The sequence below is a fragment of the Desmodus rotundus genome, chromosome 10 (genome assembly GCF_022682495.2).
Source record: "Desmodus rotundus isolate HL8 chromosome 10, HLdesRot8A.1, whole genome shotgun sequence".
NCBI classification, from domain to species: Eukaryota; Metazoa; Chordata; class Mammalia; order Chiroptera; family Phyllostomidae; genus Desmodus; species Desmodus rotundus.
Genome location: NC_071396.1, coordinates 41,044,690 through 41,054,267, shown reverse-complemented (window position 1 = coordinate 41,054,267; position 9,578 = coordinate 41,044,690). Strand labels below are relative to the sequence as shown.

Genomic DNA, 9,578 nt, shown 5'->3' with positions numbered 1-9,578 from the left:
TATCTTAGCCCTGGGGCACCTCTGGAGTTTCCTCCTCCCTGTCTCCTGCCTCACAAGGATGTGTTTACTTATCTTTTTAGAGACAGAGAAAGATAGAAACCTGATCAGTTGCCTCCAGTATGCGCCCCACCCCAACCAAGGATCCAGCCAACAACTAGGCGCGCGCCCCTGTTGGGGATCAAACCCGGAACCTTTTGGTGCACAGGACCACCCACCCGGCCAGAGCCTGAAGATTTTTTAATAAATGTATTATTATTTATCTACAGATTTTAGGAATTCATCACACAAATATTTTCTGACTGGCTCTGGACCAGATGCTACAAAGAGAAAAGGGACACACCAATGCCCCCTATGAACAGTTTCCCCCGCATTTTGCTGTGTATAATGCGCTCCTATGTTTTAGGCCCAAACTTTCAGGAAAAAAAAAATCTTTCGTTTTTAATTTTTTAATTCCATTTATTTATTTATTTATATTTAGATACTTGTTCTTTGTATTATAAAGGAATTTAGTTGTGAACATAGTATGGTGCAAGAAATGTTATGTAACCAATAATTACAAAGCACAAGAACAAATACAAGCTGTGTAAGGGAAGGCTCTGAAAGAAATCACAGAGAAGACACTGTAGAGGATAAAGTTGTTATGCACTCTCCAGGAGAGGAGAGGCGCCCCAGCATTGAGGGGTGGGGGCTGTGAGCCTTTATGGGATTGTAACTGGATTAAAAGGGTGGGGGTGCTGTGGTGAGGCCCCTGGGCTGTGGGGGCGTTTAACCGAGGCTGCAGTTTGTTCCAATGTTATCTTCTGCCGGTGGCTGGAGGGAGTGGTTAGTTCTGTTCTTGTTTTCCAGTCGTGTCTAGTCCCAGGGACAAGCTCAGAGGAGTAAAATAGCAGTCCTGACAGCAAGGTCACGGCCTGCTAGGCGATGGTACCACAGTAGCACTTGGCCCTGGCTTTGTCCTTTAAAAGTACAAGAAGTTTTAAAAAGATTAGAAACATTCATATAGATATGGAATTGGTACTACCCCTGTATAATGTGCATCCTGCCTTTTCCCTTAAGAATTTGGGCAAAAGGGTGTGCATTATACATGGCAAAACATGGTAGCAGGAAATGAGTATTCCTAGGCTCCTCCAGCTGTCCTGCCTCCTCTTCCTCCCCAGCCCTAGGTGGGCCACCTCACTCAGCATCCTCCCTTTCTGTCCCTCAAAGCCTCCTTCCCTGCTCTGCTGTCCCCTCCCAGGACATAATTCACCCCGCATCTTTCCCTACCCCTAAAAAAGAAGAAAAAAAGGAAATTGAATTAATGTTACCACTTTCTGGAAGAATGTGTGTAATGAGGAGGTTTTGGGTCCCCGTTTCACTCCTATAACACACTGGGACGTGTGACCAAGCGATACTTCAGAGAATCCAGCGAACGTGTTCCTCTAATCCCAGCAGTGAGGCTCCGCGGACACCTTACCGTTCTGTTCCTCATGAAGGACAGATGACTCTGTCCTGCTGAGTCGCGGAGATCCTAGACCAGGCCCTCGATCTCCGAGTACCTTGAACACAAGCTATTTCCTATCAGCTGGGGACACGGCGTGTTTTTTTATTTTTCAAAGAAAGCATTACTTTCCCACCACACTGTTGTCGATGTCCGTGAGTCCTCGACGCGGCATCTTGATTGCTGAGTAAAGCCGAGTGTTGAGATGTCCGCAACAGTTGCTGTTTGTTTGTCTGACCTCCTGCCCTGTCCAAGCATTCTCTACAGATTCATCCAAAAAGTAAGAGGAGTGAGAAGGCTACGACTTGCACGCAGCAGCGTATCGTAGACACTCGGGCTCGGAGGCCACGTCTGGCCTTAAGCGAATCACAAAGTACACCTCGTGCTTTTCAGGGAGCCTTGAACTGAGTACAGACTCTGAGGCCACCACGACCTGACTGTGTGCTTTGGCGAGGCAACCTTTCCAAGCCCCAGCCTGCTCAGTTCTCAGCTGTAAGCAGACTGATAGTCCCTGCCTCCTAGGTGAGGACGTGAAAAACCCAAACCTGTAGGCGAAAGGACAAAGCCAGCCCCATTGCTTTCGTGGTGCCATTCACCCAAAAGGCCTGTGACCTTGGTGAACATGACTGCCATTTTCCCCTTTTGAGTTTAAGTCGTCAGGACTGAAAATTACTGGAAAGCAGGCGCAGAATGTGACTAATTGCCCCCCCCCCCCCCCCGCCACACAGCTGCAAGCAAAAGATGACATTGGAGCAAACTGCAACTGATGCAAACAAAGCCTCCTCTGTTACAGCGCCCCCAACAGCCCGGGGGCCGCACCACCGCACCCCCACCTTTTTTAATCCAATTACAATCCCATAAAAGCTCAAAACCCCCACCCCTCAGGGCATGTGCATATCTCGCACCCAGCACTTTCCCTCTCTGGGGAAAGTAAAATAAAAACTTTGCTTTCGGCCATTTCTTTGTGAATTCTCCCACATCCTGCGCAAGGGTTCATCTGAGCCAAACTGGTGGCGTAAGCCTGGGAACAAGATCTCACATGCTCCAGCGAAGGACAATGGGCGGGGTTTTTGCATTTGAAATTAAGGAAGGGACATAGGAAGATTACCTGGAGATGAAAGAAAGCCAGGTGGGGATAGGATTGCGGGACAGTTAACAAGATTCTGTGCCTCCTGGAGGGTTAATACCCCCTTTGAGGGACGTCACTTCTGGTGTTTCAAAGCTGTGTTAACCTAGCTGCCCAGGAACAATGGACGGGCTGGCTTCAGGCAGAGATAAACCTTGTACTACAGAGTGGTAGGCCTAGGACAGACTACCCACCAAGACCTGCCCCGTCAGCAATTTATGATCAGATCTCCTTGGAGGTTGTTTTCCAGAGAACCAGGGTTTTTTGGTCCATACCGTATCACAGCAAAGATTACATCTTTTTTAAAAAAAATTATTTATTTATTTTTGGAGAGAGGGGAAGGGAGAGAGAGAGAAAGGGAGAGAAATATCAATGTTTGAGAAATACATCAATCAGTTGGCTCTCACACACCCCCAACTGGGGACCTGGCCCAAAACCCAGGCATGTGCCCTGACCGAGAATCTAACAGCAGATCTTTCTGTTCACAGGCTGGCACTCAATCCACTGAGCCACACCAGCCAGGGCTAAATTACTTTTTAACATATTTTATTTAGTTACATTTAGAAAGAGGGGAAGGGAGGGAAACATGCTGTGTGAGAGAAATATTGCTCGGTTGCCTCTCCCATGTGCTCCGACAGGAAACAGGCCCACCACTCAGGCATGTGCCTTGACTGGGAATCGAACTGATAGGTAACCTTTTGCTTTGCAGGATGTTGTTCAACTAACTGAGTCATGCCAGACGGGGCAAGGATTAAATCATTTTTAAAAAAGTAAATCAGATCCCACCACTTGCCAGCTCAAAACCCTCTGTTGGCTCCTCACTGTGGCCTACCAGGCCGTAGGTGATGTGGCCCCTGCTGCTTCTCTGACCTCAGGACCGGGAACTCTTCACTCTCAAGCTTCCTCATCGTTCTCATTTGCACCCTGGGGCCTTTGCATTTGCATGGCCTGTACCTGCTGCACTGGCCTTGAGTCCCCAGGCGGCAGACTCCCTCTGACATCCAGATCTCAGCATGTCTGTGCTGCATCCTCGGAGTCCACCTAACTATGTCCTGTTTTCTTCCAAGCACTCACCACTAGATGATATTATCTTGTTTGTTTACATTTATCTCCCGGCTCCGCATTCCAGGAGAGCAGGCGGGGCCTGGAGCAAACAGAGTCCCCAGTGCTGACAACTGCCCTGGGCACAGGGAGTACTGGGTCTACAAATACTGGGCCCGGCTAGATCCCCAGAGCAAAGGTGTCCTGAATGTGGACGGACCTACGGGAAGTAAGCCAGGGGCACCCAATTGGGAAGTATAGCTAATGTGTGTGGGATGCAGAGGGATGGTGTTTCATTAGAGCATCTCAGATCGGAACATGAAAGGACCACCTGGGCTTTGGACGAAGGGGAAAATGCTGATAACAGTCGTCCTTTAAAGCGGAGATATTTTATTGCTCTTTTAAATCCCCAGGTTCATTAACAGAAAAAATTACACGAGTTCAAACAACACCTCAGTTGGCAGGAAAGGAGACCTATTTACAGATGGTTTAAATAACCCAGATGCATTTAAATTTTCCCCACAATCTTTAGACTCTGGACTGGGGGAGGGAAATTTAAGCATCAATAAGTATAATGACCAGCTCTTCTCCACTGAACTGCCTTTGCGATTTGTTGGAAATCAGCTGTTTATATGTGTCTCGTTCTGTTCCTTCACCATGATGCCAACACCGCGGTCTGGGTTACTGTAACTGTGTGGCACAGCTTGACGTCGGGTAATATAGCCTTCCAGCTTTGCGCCCTCTCCCTCTCTCTCTCTCTCTCCCTCTCTCTCTGTCTTTTCTTTATTCCACTGGCTACAACCATGAGTACAATATTGGATAGAAGTTGTGAAAGCAGACATACTTGTCTTATTTCTTTCTTTTTAAAAAAATTTTTATTGTTATTCAATTACAGTTGTATGCCTTTTCTCCCCATCCCTCCACCCCACCCCAGCTGAACCCACCTCCCTCCCCCACCTACACCCTCCCCCTTGATTTTGTCCATGTGTCCTTTATAGTAGTTCCTGTATCTTATTTCTATATCAAAAGAAAAACATCCAGTCTGTCATCATTAAATTTAATGTTCGCTGACAGTTTTTCAGAGCTGTCCTTTATCAGGTTGAGGGCGTTCCTTTCGGTTTGTAGTTTGCTGAGAGTTTTTTTTTTATTAGGCATCGAGGTTGAATTTAGTCAAAGGCTTTTTCTGTGTTGAGATGATCATATGGTCCCTTCCTTTTGGTTTGTTAATATGGTGAATCACACTGAGTCTTTAAAAATTGTGGTACCCTGGCTGGTGTGGCTCGGCAGATTGAGCACCAGACTGTGAACCAAAGGGTCGCCGGTTTGATTCCCAGTCAGGGAACATTCCTGAGTTACGGGCCAGGTCCCCAGTGCAGGCCACGTGAGAGGCAACCACACATTGATACTTCTCTCCCTCTCTTTCTCCCTCCCTTCCCCCCTCTCTAAAAATAAATAAATAAATAAAATATTTTTTAAAATCCCAGGAGTTTGTTTTAATACCTAAAAGAAAACAACCCACATACAAATACCTCATTATTCACTTTTGGAAATTGCCAAAGCACCATTTCCCTGAAAGCTGGTAAATTAAGAGAAACAATTAAGCATTCATGGTATCTGTCCTCTGTGAACTCCACCTCTAGGTAACCAAACTGAAAACAAGTGACAGTTGTTCAAGAATTTCCAGCTATTGTAGAAATATTGAGAGAAAGAGAACCAGCACAATTTTCCAATTCCAACTAAGGCTATTACTTTAGATAAAGGTACGAAGGCTGCCGAGAGCAGAGGTAAGAAGCTGACCCGGAACTTTATTGTCAGGGGACTGGAGGACACCACCTGAACCTGCCAATCAAAATCTTCACGTCACTAAGATGCAACCAGACCTGATGTGATATCTGATGTAACGCAACGGAAATTTCTCAGTGCTGCGTGTGAAACATTCTTGCAAAAATATTCCTCTGGAATCTAACCAAGCCTCTAGACCAGGGTTTCTCCACTTGGGCATTACTGACATTTTGGGCTGGATAACTTACTTTTTATGAGGGTCTGTCCTACTCATTGTAAGATGTTAAACAGAATCCCTGGCCACGACCCACGGTTAGCAGCCCTCCCGCAAATCGTAACGATGCAAAAAGGTCTCTAAATATCACCAAATGAGCCAGGACCTCAACCCTAGTTTAAAACCACTGCTCTAACCAGCGTAACCCCAATAAATTCAATGAAAGGAGAAACCCATTACTCTAGAACTGACTACCAATATATAGGAAATAAGAAAGATTCCAGCCCTGGCCGGGTAGCTCAGTTGGTTAGAGCATCGTCCTGATAGGCCAAGGTTGCAGGTTCAATCTCCAGTCAGGTCCCATACTAGAAGCAACCAATGAATGCACGAATGAGTGGAACAACATGCCCTGGCCGGTGTGGCTCAGTGGATTGCATGCTGCCCTGCAAACCAAAGGGTCACCAGTTCAACTCCCAGTCAGGGCACATGCCTGGGTTGTAGGCCGGGTCCCCAGAGGGGCGCGTACAAGAGGCAACCACACATTGATGTTTCTCTACTTCTCTTTCTCCCTTCCTTCTCCTCTCTAAAAATAAATAAATAAAATCTTTAAAAAGTGGACAACAAATCAATACTTCTCTCTCCCTCTCTCTCTCTCACATCAATAAATTTTAAAAATTAATAAAAAAACCCAATAGGCAGCCCTGGCTGGTGTGGCTTAATGGATTGAATGCAGGCTGTGAACCAAAGGGTCACCGGTTTGATTCCCAGTCAGGGCACATGCCTGGGTTGTGGGCCAGGTCCCCGGTAAGGGCCATGTGAGAGGCAACCACACATTGATGTTTCTCTCCCTCTCTTTCTCCTTCCCTTCCCCTCTCTCTAAAACTAAATAAATAAAATCTTTATAAAAAACAAACCAACAGGCAGAACGGTGATCCCTAAAGAAGAGAAACAAACAAATAAACTTTATTATTCTCCAGGCTTTCTGCCCATAGAAATGTATAAATTGCTGAGTAAGAAAGGGCAACCCTGACAGAGCCCAATGGTCTCAAGAGTCAAAGAAAAAGGAGTTTGTGGAGGTTTAAATGTCTAGGATTTAAAGGACAGAGTACTGGAGAGGAGGGAGGTAGGCAGAGCAAGAATTCCAGAAATACTCATAGAAGTTGCCCACGAATCTTCGGCCAAATAACAACTGCGTGTGATGATATGATCTGACACGTGGAAAACCCTAAAGATTTCACACACACACACACACACACCTGTTATAACTAATAAATGAATTCAATAAAGTAGCAGAGTACAAAGTCAAGACACAAACTTCACTTGCATTTCTTTACACTGCAATGAACAATTTAGAAAGGAAATTAGGGAAAATCTTCTATGTACAAGAGCACCAAAAAGAATGAAATTCTTAGGAATTAACCAAGGCGATGAAAGACTCGTACATTGAACACTGCAAAACACTGCAGAAAGAAATTAAGGAAGACCTACATAAATGAAAAGACATTTAGCGTTAATAAATTGGAAGACGTCATACTGTTAAAATGTCGATACTATGCAAAACAGTCTGCAGCTTTAATGCAATCCCTATCAAATTCTCAAAGACGAATGTGGCAGAAAATTGAAAAACATATTCTAAAATTCATACGAATCTCAAGGCAGTCCAAACAGACAAAACGATCTTTAAAAAGAAGAACAAAACTGGAGGACTCATACCTTCTGATTCAAAAATCTACAGCCACCACACTGGTGTGGTACTAGCATAAAGACAGTCACGTAGAATGAAGAGCTCTGACGGAAGCCCTTGCATTTCCGGTCCAGTGATTTTCTGGCAAAGGCTCTGCGATCGTGCAGTGGGGAAAGGGCAGTGTCCGACAAATGACACGGGGAAAGCTGGGTATCCACAGGGAAGAGAATGAAGGTGGACCCGTGGAAAAGCACACCATGTAGCAAAGTTAACTCAAAATGGATCCATGATCTAATTGTGAGACCTAAAACAGTAAAACTCTTAGAGGAAAACATAGGACATAGTAAAGTAGCAGGATAAAAAATTAATAATCAGAAATTGGTTGCATTTTTTTAAAAAATGTCATCTGAGGATGTATTTATTGATGAGAGAGAGAGACAGACAGAGACAGACATCGATCAGGGATCACACCTGCAACCTAGGTATGTGCCCTGATCAGGGATCAAACCCACAGACTTTCGGTGTGTGGGATGACGCTCTAAATCAACCGAGTCACCTGGCCAGGGCAGAAATTGGTTGCATTTTTGTAAGCTTTTATTTATTTTTAGAGAAAGGGGAAGGAAGGAGAAAGAGAGGCAGAGAAATGTCGATGTGTGGGAGAAACATCAGTTGATTGCCTCTCTCTTACACGTACCCCAACCAAGGACCTGGCCTGCAACCCAGGCATGTGCCGACTAGGAATCGAACCACTGACCTTTCTCTTCGTGGGACAGCACCCAACCAACTGAGACACACCAGTCAGGGCTTCGTTGCTTGCTTTCATTCGTTCTTTCTTTCTAGAGAGAGAGAGAGAGGAAGGGAGGGAGAAAGAGAGGGGATGAAACATCAGTCTGGGGTTGCCTCTAGTGCACCCCTGATCAGGGACTTGGCCTGCAACCTAGGCACGTGCCCTGACGGGGAATTGAACTGGCAGTGCTTTGGTTCACAAGCCTGTGCTCAATCCATTGAGCTACACCTGGCTCTTCATTGCACTTTTATGAAGTAATAATGAACTAATCAGAAAGAAAAGTAGAAAAAAAAATCCTATTTATGATTGCTTCAAAAATAATAAAATACCTAGGAATAAATTTAACCAAGGAAGTAAGAGGTCTATACTCTGAAAACTATGAGACACTGAAGAAAGAAATAAAAGAAGATACAAATAAATGGAAGACTATATCGTGCTCGTGGATAGGAAGAACTAACATCATTAAAATGGCCTATTACCGTGCTTGCTTTGGCAGCACATACACTAAAATTGGAATGATACAGAAAAGATTAGCATGGCCCCTGCACAAGGATGACGCGTAAATTCGTGAAGCGTTCCATATTTTTTTGGCGTAAATGCAGACAACTGTAATTGAATAACAAAAAAATAGTTTAAAAAAAGTTTTTTAAAAATGGCCTATTACCCAAAGCAATCTATAGATTCAATAAAATTCTTTCTTATCAAAATACCAATGACATTTTTCACTAACTAGAACAAATATACCTAAAATTTATATGGAACCACAAAAGACCCTGACTAGACAAAGCAATCTTGAGAAAGAAGGACAAAATTGGAGGTCTCCTGCTACCTGGTATCAAACTACGTTACAAGGCTACAGTAATCAAAACAGCATGGCACTGGCATAAAAACAGACAATGCAACAATGTAGAGAGCCCAGAAATAAACCCACATGTATATGGTCAATTAATCTATGACAAAAGAGGTAAGAATATACAATGTGGCAAAGGCAGTCTCTTCAATAATTGGTGTTGGGAAAACTGAAAAGATACGTGCAAAAGAATAAAACTGTATCATTTTCTTATACCGTATACAAGAATAAATTCAAAATGGTTTAAAGACTTAAACAGAAGACCCCAAACCATAAAACTTCTGGAAGAAAACACAGGCAGTAAACTCTCAGACATCATCCTCAGTAATATTGCTTTGGATGTGTCTCTGGGCAAGAGACACAAAAAAGAAAAGGAGCAAGTGGGGCCACGTCAAACTAAAAAGAAGTGCTGCATAACTCAAAAATCTAACTTCCAAGACCTCAACTTTCCTGTAAATCTAAACTGTCCTAAAAATAAAGTTTATTAAACATATACCTCTAATAACATGTTTAATATGAATGCTTAAGAGTAAGAGTCATCTACCAAAGCGAGCATGGTTGCAGAGTAAACTGGACCAGTAACTTTTATTTATAAATTATTTATACAATAATTT

General features: G+C 44.0%; 1 non-coding gene across 1 annotated transcript; it reads left to right on the top strand.

The window, feature by feature from the left end:
• The first annotated feature begins 8,594 nt into the window (after positions 1-8,594).
• On the top strand, positions 8,595-8,701 carry LOC112320394 (U6 spliceosomal RNA). The gene has a single exon (XR_002976421.1). It is a non-coding gene; the product is annotated as a U6 spliceosomal RNA (small nuclear RNA).
• The last annotated feature ends 877 nt before the right edge of the window (positions 8,702-9,578 follow it).